Here is a 13576-nt window from a genome sequence, read left to right on the forward strand (position 1 = left end):
TATAATAATAAGAAAAATGATTTTAATATAATAATTATATGTGACAATGAAATAATGATGATAATAGGATGGCATAAACACACTTCTGACTATTCCTTGCTTATTTGTATGAGTAATAATATTCTGTTTCAGAAAGGCAATTGGCTTTTGTTTGGTTTTGTTAAGGGAAGAAAATCTCAGTCAGAGAGGGCCTGAAGGCTTCCCCCACCACTCCCTCTTCTCTTCTGAGAGAAAAACTGTGCACATGTCTTGTATGTGTCAATCTCTCTCTGCACTTTAGCCATTCACATTCACATTCAGCAACACACACTCCCTTTCCTTCGATATATAGAAAATTTTTGGAAAAGCAGCCTTCCTCACCTTTGGAAATGTTTGTCCTCCTTCAAGAAAACCCCCATTTTTGGAAAAAGCCTAACTATGCTTATTTAGCAATTTGTGTTCACTCCCAAGCAATCTATACCTATCCCCTATTGTCTTTCATCTTCCTTTATTATTTCATTTTTTTTAGGGAAAGTCAAACAATGCAACTTTCTTTCCTTTTTCTTTTCTTCTTCAAAAAATAATAATTAATAAATATAATTTTCATATAATAAAAAAATTATTTTTCTTACTTCTATCACTCAATTGCAAAAATTTTATTACAATATAAAATACTTTTTATTTTAATTAATTTCATACTTAAATTAATTAATAGATACATCATCAAGGCTTATTAATTTATTAGTAGATATAAACATCATAATTGTTAACTATCAAATTATTTTCTTTGCTAACAATTAAACTTTTCTATGCATACTCTGTTACAATACAATATAGTTTGTCATTACTTTTAAAACTAAACAAACTTTAGTGCCATAGAAGAAAGTTGTAATACAAAATATACAACTGATAAATCTTACCCTACAAAATGCTCATTTTACACATGTAATTTTTTTGTTTATAAATCATTACAGTTAAATACCATTGACATTTCAATATATTGCTAAAATGATTACTATTTGTTTTTTTAGAGAAAAGCAGTAACAGTAGAAAAGATAGAAAGAATAATAATTTTTTTATTTTTTAAATAATATTGTTAAACATGATCTCTCGTTATATATTTTCTTTCAAATAGGTTAAAATAACGTGTAAAAAATGTTATATAATAAAACAATTATATTTAATAGTAATATTCGCAAAACAATTTAAGAAGACCCATTAAGCAAGGATGGCATTGTTTTTAGATTAATCTCACAAGTATAACATTTCTATTTCAGAGTGTGATGAATACTTCAAGTAAACCGTACAATTAGTCTAACTACTGGTTGGCTAAAAACAGACAAAAGGCTTCAATTTCCAATAAAATGAATCTTAAGCACTCATAATGACATTGTTTTTATATTAAAAGAAGTGCTTAGAATATAACTTGATGTATTATCTAGATTATTTTTTATTAGTTTAATAATATTAGTTATAATTAATTATAGTAAGAGTACATATAAAATATACAAGGTGCAATCTCAAAACAATTTATAATTTATGTACTCTTTATATATTTTTATTATAATTAATTACAAATAAATTAAATTAATAAAAAATAATTTAAGTAACATAGTGTAAGAAAAATAATTTTATACAAACAATAAACTTTGATGTATTTAATATAATTAAATAATATCAAAATATTATTCTTTTATCAAGGGAATGAATCCTATATTTTTTTTAGCTTTAACAAATAGTTTTAGCTGTTATCAAAATTCGTAATATTTTATATCAAAATTGAAGAGCAACTTTGAAAAACTTCTTAAAATATTAAAAGCAAAAATGTTACTCAGAACATTTTAATGTTAATACATTAAATGGTTGAATTTTTTTAATTATTTGTTATTATTTTATAGGATACACTCTTATATGACGTTATCATGTTTAATTTCATAGAATTATTCTTCTTCAAAAAAAGACTTAGACAAGTGGTATATAACACTAGAAAATTAACATTGAGAAGGATATATAAAGAGTATTCTCATTATTATTATTATATATGGAAGATATTATTCTATCACTGTTTCTTCAAGATACTATTGTCCTCTTCTCATATAATTAGAAAATAAAATTAGTTTTACTGAACATTGCCAAATTTATATTCCAACTAATTTGCTTCAGAATCAAATGAAATTCTTTATAAGTTTTGGTTTGGATGTATTTTTTTTTATAATTTTTTGATATAATGCATCAACTTCATAGTATAATATTTTTATATTTATCTTGTATTTAAATTAATACTAATTAATTTTTTACATTTGTCACTAAAAATATTTGGACGTTAACATTTTTCGTCAAAGAATGCTAGTCAATTATGATTGTTATTTTAAAATGTTATATCTCCCATGGGGTTTATTAGTTATGTCATAACGTTTGATGATAGCAATTTTGAATAATGACAAGTGATTACGATGTTTTATTGGGATACATTTACAGTGTTCTATAGTGGCAACTTAAAACTTCATTTAGAAGGAAAGTAACGTGGTTAAGTATAATTTAATTAGATATAATTAAAAAATAATTGAATATTATGTATAATAAAAAATTAATATTATTAAAAGATAAAATTTTTATGTTTTGTTTTTTTTTCGTTTTATTTAAATTCTTAACATTTTAAAATCATTTCAATTTTGTTCTGCCGTCAATTTTATTAATAAATTCCTAATGGCAAAACAACATTGAGTCAATTTTAAAAAGTTAAGGACTTAAATAGGACGATTGAAATGTTAAGGACAACTTTAGGACTTATCCCCAATATTGGGGACAAAAACCATATTTTACTCTAAAATTTAAATAGAAGAAATTACTAAATTCATATCAGTTTTTTAATTATTTTAAATATAAACAATTTTTATATTGAAATCAATAGTGTGTGAGTTCGTTTAAAATTGATTAACTTTTATTATATAATATAGAGTTAAGTATCGTTTTTATCCCTAACGTTTAGGGTAAGTTTTAAAGTTGTCCTTAACATTTTAATCATCTTATTTAAGTCCCTAGCATTTCAAAATTGACTCAATATTGTCCTGTCGTTAGGGATTTGTTAACAGAATTGATGGCGGGACAAAATTAAGACGATTTTGAAACGTTAGGGATTTAAATAGGACAAAAACATTGGGGACAAAAATGATACATAAAAATAAATTTTAATTTAATTTTATCTTTCAATTAATATTAATTTTTTACTGTACATAGTATTCAATTATTTTTTACTCACATCTAAGTAAATTATATTAATTAATTTTATCTAAATAAATTACACTTAATCACATTACTTTTATTTTAAATAAATTTATTTTTTTATAATTTTAAAGAATTTTGATACATTAGAGACAAAAGGTATAATTTATATTTTATTGTATATATTATTTTTTTCTTTTTCGCAAGTTTATATACTAGTCATTCTAAACATATTTTATGATAATTAAAAATTTTTAAGAGTAAAATTATACAAAAAATTAATTTATTTAGAATGAAAATAATGTGATTAAGTGTAATTTACTTAGATGTGATTAAAAAATAATTGAATACTATATACGGTAAAAAATTGATATTATTGAAGGATAAAATAAAAATTTATTTCTATGTATCATTTTTGTCCCCAATATTTTTGTCCTATTTAAGTCTCTAACGTTTCAAAATCGTCTCAATTTTGTTCCGTCGTCAATTCTGTTAACAGATCCCTAACGGTAGGACAACATTTAGTCGGTTTTGAAACATTAGGAACTTAAATAGGACGATTGAAACGTTAGAAACAACTTTAAAATTTATCCCAAACGTTGGGGACAAAAATAATAATTTACTCTATAATATATATGTATTATGTTTTTATTTTATTGCATTGCATTAAATTCAAAATATTTAACACAAAATATTTTATTTTAATTAAAATGTGTACTATAATATTTTCCAATGAATCTCACATTAGTTCAAACAAGGATCTTTCAGTCTTTTTGTATGTCTTTAAAATTTTATAATTTTTTGAAAAATGATTGCTCGAAACTTGAAGATCTATGGTATGATCAAACTTTTATTACTACATTAAAATGCTCCTTTAAATTCTACCCTTTGAATCTATCCATTAGAAATATAATAATTCATGTTATATTCTCCTTAAAAAAAATAGTTTCATAATATGGTATCAAAATTCTATATTTAAAAGGTATAGAGTTCGATCGTCGGTAAATTTCAAAAGAAAAAAAATAATACAAGGCAAATAAAAGGAGAAAAGAAAGCGTATGCAAAAAATCAAGCAAATTCAAAAAAGGCTCTTGCTTGAAAAAAAGTGTTAGAGATAGAACTATTCAAATTGGTTCTTTTTATCAACTTAAACTTAAAAAAAAAATGATTTCATGACACTATCAATAAAAAGTAGGAAAAAGGACAAATAATTCCCTGAGCTTTTAATTCGTAGATAAATTCGTCCCTTAGAATTGAAAAATACAAAATTGTCCTTGACCGTTCAAAACGCATGACAGATGTGGCCTCTCGTGCAAAAGTGCTCCCTCAAACATAACGGAGACAACTTATGTGGCGTTGATGGTGGGACTTCACCGTTACAGTGTATACGTGTAAAGCTGGAATATGATTTAGGAATGAATAAGTCCCTAGATGAAAATACGATGTCATTTTGCTTATGTGCCCTAATTCTTCAAATTGAATCCAATCACAATTGCAGTGTCATTGTTGTATTTTCTGTGAGAGCTTGAGAGTGGTATTATGCAGTGTTCCATGGCCAATGAAGGAGCTTCATCCAACACATGACGCACTACAAGAAAAATATTGGGTACTGTCAGATTTATCATCGGATTTAGCATCGCAGAGTAGCAGCAAATTTACCGTCAAATTTACCGGTGATAATCATGTCAAATTCGTAAGATTAAGTATTTATCGGCAGATTCTGTTTTCCAACAATAAATCCATTGGTAATATTTGGAGGAAAAATAAAATTAGATTGGCACGTCCTTTACTATTAGATTTATCGTTAGAAAAATCCAATGGTAACTCAATTTAGTGAAACGATGCGTTTTAGTAACCAGTAATGGTTTACCATCGGAAATTATAAAAGAGGCATAAATTCAAATCATGAATCTCTTCCCCCTCATTCGAACCCTCACCACCCTCTCTCTCTCTCTCTCTCTCTCTCTCTCTCTCTCTCTCTCCCCAACTACCATCAAGATCATCTGCCACCACCGAGACCACCATTTTCGCCACCCCCTCTCTGTCGCCGTCAACTCTGTATGCCGACGCCTCCTTATTCTCATTCTTCCCCTCCGTCTCTCTCTCCTTCGCCATCACCACCATCTGCTGTCACCATCATCTGCTGCCACTGGAACTTTAGCGACCAAGACTGCAACATCCACCTCTTCCCTTATTTCTTGCTCTGTTCTTTATTATACGTTCGTGATGAGCAACTCTTTTTCAATTTCTTTAATTTTAGTTTAATTTAGTTTAGATTTGAGTAGAATTTTAATTTTAATTTTGAATTAGTTTCAAATTTAGTGGATTTAATTTTCTAATCTTAGTGGATTTAGGTTTATTAATTTAGGTTAGATTCAATACATTAGGTTTTGAATTGTTGAAGTGTTTGGAATTGTCTAATTGTGTTAATTGTTGTGTTGATGACTGTTTTATTGAGAAATTAATGATGAGATTGTTTGATAATTATTTAATTTTAATTTAATTTAGTTTAGGTTTGATTAGAATTTCAATTTTAATTTTGGACCGGTTTCAAAGTTAGTTGATATTAGTTTTCTAATCTTAGTGGATTTAGGTTGATTAAGTTAAGTTAGATTCAATACATTAGATTTTGAATTGTTGAAGTGTTTGAAATTATCTAATTGTGTTAATTGTTGCGTTGATGACTGTTTTGCTAAGAAATTGTTGCTGAGATTGTTTGATAATTATTTAATTTTAGTTTAATTTAGTTTATGTTTGATTAGAATTTCAATTTTAATTTTGAATCAGTTTTAAAGTTAGTTCAATTTAGTTTTCTAATCTTAGTGGATTTAGGTTAATTAAATTAGGTTAGATTCAATACATTTGGTTTTGAATTGTTGAAGTGTTTGGAATTGTCTAATTGTGTTAATTGCTGCGTTGTTGACTGTTTTGCTAAGATTGTTTGATAATTATTTAATTTTAGTTTAGGTTTGAGTAAAATTTCAATTTTAATTTTGAATTAGTTTCAAAGTTAGTTCAGTTTAGTTTTCTAATTTTAGTGGATCTAGGTTGATTAATTTAGGTTAGATTCAATACATTAGGTTCTGAATTGTTGAAGTGTTTGAAATTGTCTAATTGTGTTAATTGCTGCGTTGTTGATTGTTTTGCAAAAAAATTATTATTGAGATTGTTTGATAATTGTTTATTTGCAGACATGTCGACTGGTAGAGGTATTGCGGATCAAGCTGCTGGTCATAGTCGGGGTAGAGGGAGGATTTCTTTTGGTACCCCTGTGGTTAGTGTTTTTAAGTTTCAACGATTATGATTAACTTTATTGCTGAAAGTTCCTGAAAATTGATTTCTATTTAGTAGATTTAGGTTGATTTGGTTGGTTGGTTAGTGTTTTTAAGTTTCAACAATTATGATTAACTTTATTGCTGAAAGTTCTTGAAAATTGATTCTTGTTTAGTGGATTTAGGTTGATTTGGTTGCCTAGTTAGTGTTTTCTATTTCAATTATTGTGGTTATTACTTAAAGTTCCTGAAAATTGATTATGGTTTAGTGAATTTAGGTTGATTTGATTTCCTGGTTAGTGTTTTTAAGTTTCAATGATTATGATTAACTTTATTGCTGAAAGTTCTTGAAAATTGATTCCTATTTAGTGGATTTAGATTGAAATGGTTGCCTAGTTATTGTTTTAAGTTTCAATGATTATGATTAACTTTATTGCTGAAAGTTCTTGAAAATTAATTCTTGTTTAGTGGATTTAGGTTGATTTGGTTGCCTGGTTATTGTTTTAAGTTTCAATGATTATGATTCCTGTTTAGTGGATTTAGGTTGATTCTTGTTTTTAGTTTTTAGGTTTGTACCAAACAATAATGCATGTACTCAAGAGATGACTAATGTCATCAAGTTGATGTACAACCATCCCTGGCCCAGCTACACGAAGATTCCACCGAGACTAGGGAGCGATGGTTTCAAAAATGGGCGGTAATTACTTTTTTTTTTTAGTTTCAAACCTTTTTAGCTAGTTTATATCTTCTATTTTGCTTAATTATTTTTAAAGTTTCTTTGTTGTAGCTGCACTTTAGGTGGGATGCAGAGCACGACCTTACCATTAGGAAGATATTCGACCATAAAATGGGTTGGCGGCTCCAGCAGATGATGGAGGGGTGGGACCACCGGACGTCCTGGCTCTGACCAGACATAAAAAAGTATATGTTTGTTCATTGGGAGACCAATGAGGGGTTCTGGCATCGGCATCTCACCAACAGAGCTAACAGGGCCTTGGCCAGATCATCCAAGTATACTAGCGGTTCAACGACCTTCATGAAGAATAAGGAAAGGCTGGTATGTAAAGTGACTTTAATTTTGTTAATAACATAGCTATATTCTTCTGCATATCATTACTAGGCATCCTAATCATATTGTTTCAATGCAACATTTGTAGTCGAAGTCATTGAATCGTGAGGCGATATTGGAGGAGACGTTCAAGTACACCCACACGCTGAAGGAGAACAAAGAGACATTTGTTGATCAGTAGTAGGATCATTATGTGAGAAACATATATTTGATTATCTTCTGTTATAAATTTATTAGAGATTCATTGTATATATGCCGTACTAATCAAAATAACTTGTATTAATTACACAGGAGTCCTACACACAAAGACTAGAGGCTGCGACCTAGCAGTCTCAGCAGGGTGGGGAGGACACCACCGATGGCTCTGTAGCTTCAGTCATCGATCCCGATACAGTTTGGCACGAGACCACATCAGTGCCATACAAGAACCGCCTATATGGGATGGGATCGTTCTTCATCAGCAGCCTCCGTACCTCCATGTTGAGGCCATCATCAGGCTCTACCACTAGTCTAGCCATCGAGTCTGAGGAAGGCGTGAATTTGAGGCTGCAGGTGCAAGAGCTCCAACGTAGCCTTAGGCTGCAGGAGCTTAACGATTATCAGGAGAGGGATCAGAAGATCCTCACCCACGTGACGTCTACAGATGAGCTCAGGCTAGAGTGGAGGGAGTCACTGGAGCGGATGCAGTGTATGGAGGCTCAAATAGAGGTGTACCAGGCCCAGATGTGTGCCGCTGGCATCGACCTTGCTGGTGGCAGCAGGACATGGTAGCGGTCCTATTGCAGATAGCAGCGATTCTGTTGATAGCATATGGACATTGATGAACGGATTTTTGATGGTTTATAATTCACAAATAAGTTCTCGTTGCAAGTATAATTTCCAAACCAACTAAAATCCTTTCATACAAAAGAATTGTTTGTCACAAGTAACAAACCCTTAATAAAACTAATAACCGAAGTATTTATACCTCGGATCATCTCTCAAGGAATTGCAGGGAAGTGTTCTTGTTATTAGTTATGAGTTGCATCTTTGGGGTTTTGAGATAGGGAACAAGAAAAGTAAATTGCAAGGAAGTTCAAATGATAAAAAAGGTCTTGGCAAGGTTTGGTGGTCAAGGATCTCTATTCTTATCACTAAGCACAACATGAGAATTGGCAAGGATCAATCCCATTAATTCAATTAGTGAGAACTAGAGTTAGTGGCTCCAATCATCAATTACTTGGACATTAGTAACTCAAGAGTTCCTAAGTTACCTTCCCAAGCCAAGAGCATAAAATCTACTCTAACATCCTTCCAAGCATTTTATCAAACACTTGGTAGGCACAACACAAAAGCATAGAAAAGCAATAAGAGATAATAAAATCCAAACAACCAATTGAAAGCATTAATAACATAAATTGAAGAGAGCAATCATACATATGAAATACCTCAAATTGCATTAAATAGAAAATCAAATCTAACATGAAAAGTTCATAAACTAAATGGGGAAGATAAGTAATCCATAAGGGAGACAAATAAACTAAATTGCTAAGACAAATAAGAGTAGATGAGAAACTAAAATAGGCTAAGATAGAAATATGAAATTGAAAAGGAATAAAACTAAGAATCCTAAAACTTAAAGAGAGGAGAAAGCCTCTCTCTCTAAAAACTACATCTAAAACCTACTAATTTGTGAATGAATGATTCAATGATGGATGGATTGGTGCCTTCCCCCATCAGTTCTTGGTCTTTTTAGCCTTTTTCTGCCAAAGATTGGCCTCAAAACTGGGCCAGAAGCCCTCCTGAAATCGCTGGGTGCGATTTCATTAAAGGTGTCAGCGTGGGCATCGACGCGTACACGTACAGCGCACGTACGTGTCCCTGGAGCAGTGCGCGATCCGCGCGTACGCGTCTTGTGGTCGCGCGCGTCCATGGGCGCGTTCCAAGTCTTTGGTTTTTCATGATTTCTCCACTTTGCATGCTTTCTCTTCACTCCTTCGATCCATTCCGAGCCTTTTTCAATCTGAAATCATTAACAAACACATCAAGGCATCTAGTGGAATCAAAGGGAGATTAAAATTATCAAATTAAGGGTCTAAAAGCATGTTTTCATACTTAAGCACAAATTAGGAGACAATCATAAAATCATGCTATTTCATTGAGTAAATGTGAGAAAAGGTCGGCAAAATATTCTAAATTCAACACAAGATGAACCCTACAAATGGGGTTTATCAGACATCATCGCCTTCTGCTCCGCCGACTTAGGGCCACGAGACCGACAACAACAATGACGATGATGACTACCTAGGTCTGTAGTTATTAGTTTTTGTTTTATTATTTTATTGTATTTATTTGATGTACTTGACTTTTAATTTATTTGATGCACTTGATTTTTAATTTATTTGAATATTGTATTATTTATTTTAAATGAAAATTTTCATTATTTATGAATCAACTACTAATTGTGTGAAAAAAAATTAATTTATAATTAAAATTAACCATTTATTTCACATTTTAAAAAAATTGACATTATTGTCGGAATTATCGTAGGAATAATCCAACGGTAATAGTACACAAAACAATATCTTTTAGCGCCAACAATGTCGTCAAAAAAATCCACCTGTAACCAATTGGTTCTTTGCACTGATAATCCGACGGTAATTACCATCAGACAAAAAATTCCGACAGTAAACATTTACCAGCGAGATTTATATCGTTTAATTATTTTCGACGGTACTCAGTATTTTCTTGTAGTTGCAAGTTTCACTGTCGTCCACCATTAAATACGTTGAATGTGGACAGGAGAAAGACAACATTGCTCCGACGTGTAAATGTGGAGTGTATGCTATGTTGTTGACGAACCCCAACAGATTGTTCCTTGACTGCCCATTCTTTAAGGCAAGTTGGTGGCTTTATTTTATTGATTTTGATTATATGAATTTTCTTCGTATGGCTGGATGACCATCTTGCAACAATAGGGGGCAAAGACAAGTTAATGTCTGAGAATGAGGTTGATGATCTAAAAGTGTACTTTGGAAAGAAAAAAGTGGAATATATACTAGCCGATTTGGAGAAGAAGTTGTTACAACTAGAGAGGAAGAAAAATGTCAATGTGTATTGGATTGTTGTTGTAGTATTTAGTGTGATTGTTGCATCCATTATTGCCAAAATTGGTTGAAAAGTTGAATAGTAGGTCAGGAAAAATGTTATAATGAAGTCTGGAATTAGCTACCATGATTTGTATTTTTTTTAGGCAAAAGTAATGTATTAAACGATGTTATATCCAGCAAAGTGATGGAGAATATATATGAAGCTATGAAACTAAGTAAGATAATGACATATTCTTCACACATATGATTAGATAAGTCCAAGCATATATTAATCTCATGAAAGAGATGTCAATGTCATAAAAGAAGTCTAAACATGAAGTCTGCTAAAATAAAACATAATTGAAGTCTGCAAGTTATACAATCATATTGTTTCCAAAATGAGTTTCTAAGCTAAATTTCTACACCGATAGAGTCACTTGCTAAGCTTGTTAAGTTTTGGAATGGGGATGAACTTAAACAACCTCTGAGTTACTTTGCCTGCTGATGCCAAAGTCTCTAGAGAGGCCCCTGTTGTAGTTGGTTGATGTGGAGAGATAGATTTTGTTCAGGCTGGGTAGGTGGTCCAGATGAAGAAAGTTTTTGGCCACAAGCTTCCTCTTTATGGCTTGCTTAGGTTTAAATGGCTTAGGAGTTAGCCGTGATGCAAACTGGGTTGGAGGTCTAAATGGTGCTTGTGTAGGCCTTGATGGTGTTGCAAACACTAGTGTTGATGTGTCTTCTATTGCAGAGACTGGCTCAGAGATTGGTGCAGATGTTGTATTTGGGTTAACCTTTAGCAAGTTCAAAAGAATTATGAATGACTCAGAAACAACAAATAAAAAGTCAACAAAACTTACAAGAGGTTACCTCATTAGCTACTAAATGGTCAGTAGAATTCTGATTAACATGATTCTGGTTGGTTGCATCAGGGGTACTCTACTCCCCACTCTGAGCTTAGTTCACGAAAATTAAGCTTGGCTTGTGGCTTGCCTCATTAACAATCGAGACTATTTCGTAAGCTTAAGCTCGCCTTAACGAAAGCTCACGAGCTGACTCGAGCTCAGAGCTGGCTCAAATAATTGGAATATAACCTATAATTTTATATCAATAAATTATAACTTATATATATTGAAAAATATTAAAAAAGATAAATTTTATATATTGTCTATCTATCAATTATATATGAAACTAGTGTATGTTTCCGTGTCCTGCACGGAATGATACATAAAATTATATAAAATATTTTTATTAAAAAATTAAATGAAAATTATATATAGTCATTATTATTATAAATATTTATAATTTAAAAATATTAAAAATAATTAGTATTTGTTTCAATCAATTTGGATTGGTTGAATAGTCATCTCATTTGTCCGTTTAAACAAATATTTGGAGTTTGAATCTCGCTTTGTCTGCATAACAATCCATTAGTTAACAGCAGACCCTTAATAAATAGAGTATCAATATGTGGTGGATTAGTTCTTGATTTACCGAGTTAGGAAATCCATAGAAAAAAAATATATTTGTCTTTAAAATAGATTAATTTCTCAATAATAAACATATTTATAGGCTTTTATTTTTGTTGAAATTTACCTGGGACAATTTTATTTGTTGGTATCGTATTCATTTTTGAAGTCAAAACAATATGATCAACATTATTAGTTGTTGAAACTTCACATTTTCTGAAATAATTTTTAAATTTTTTAATTTATAAACTTATGTCCTTACAAAAGTTATTAGATGGATTAATATTTCCTGGTAAGATGATGTACTGAAACACCATTGTTAAGTATTAATAAGTGTGAAGAGAAACCAATAACAACTTTTGTTATTCAATATATAATTTATTCTATTAAAAAATAAATTAATATTTCTTGAACTGGTAAATACATTTTTTTCTAATTTCTTATACTATTTTATTTGACAATATTTACTGTTAAAAAATAGCAAATAACCATACTATTCTATAATATATATGATGTACAAATAATTTCTTATCTTAAAATTAATTATAGTTAGTGAGATAAAATTTAAAATATTTTTATTTTGTTACTCGAATCTAAATTTAAATTTAGAATTGGGTAACAACTCATCCTTTTTTTATTTCAATAAAAAAATAAAATTGGTTAGATACAAAATATTTAGCATTTAATAATTTCAATAATTTAAATTTTAGTTACCAAAAATTGGGTTAAATTCATAAATTTTGTAATAATTGAAAATAATGATCTTATTTTTTAAATATTTAAAAAATTATTCATAATTTTTTAATTATGTAATTAACTTAATTAATAATCTTTATTATTGCTTTTATACTAAAAAGTATCAATTTATACTATTTACACATTTAAATTAGAATAAATTAGTAATTTTATATTCGCGTGTATTTAATAGGTTTCATGGGATAGGTACTTATGTCTGTGTTCCCATTAGGGGTGGCAAACGGAGAAGCCCACCTTACCCCGCCAAAAGCGTGCCATCTAGCGGATTGGACCACCCCGCCCTGCCTAGTGAGACGGTACTGAATTCTTCCCTCGTCCCGCCTAACGGTAGGCTGGCGGGTTGACGGACCAAACTCGCCAAATCTCTCTCTTTTTTTTATAGACAATTAAATATTAAACAATATATATAATTTTACAACTATTCCAATAAATTTATAATTTCTAAATTTACAAACATTAAAGTCTTTATAATTATAAATATATAATAAACATAATTATAAATCAAATTTTTTAAAACAAAATAATAAAACTGACATTGTCTAAAACAAAATAAATATTGTCCAAAATATATAATTAAATATCTTCAAATTTATAATCAATCAAATATAAAACATAATCCAAAATATAATTTAGAATGTCTTCAATTATAATTTTTATCCTCTTGTAGATCAATAACATTATCAAAATTTGTAAAAAAAATGGCTCTGATAAAAAAAAAAACGCTTGGCTCGGCAGGGAAGCCTG

Source organism: Arachis duranensis, chromosome 3, assembly GCF_000817695.3.
Source record: "Arachis duranensis cultivar V14167 chromosome 3, aradu.V14167.gnm2.J7QH, whole genome shotgun sequence".
NCBI lineage: Eukaryota > Viridiplantae > Streptophyta > Magnoliopsida > Fabales > Fabaceae > Arachis > Arachis duranensis.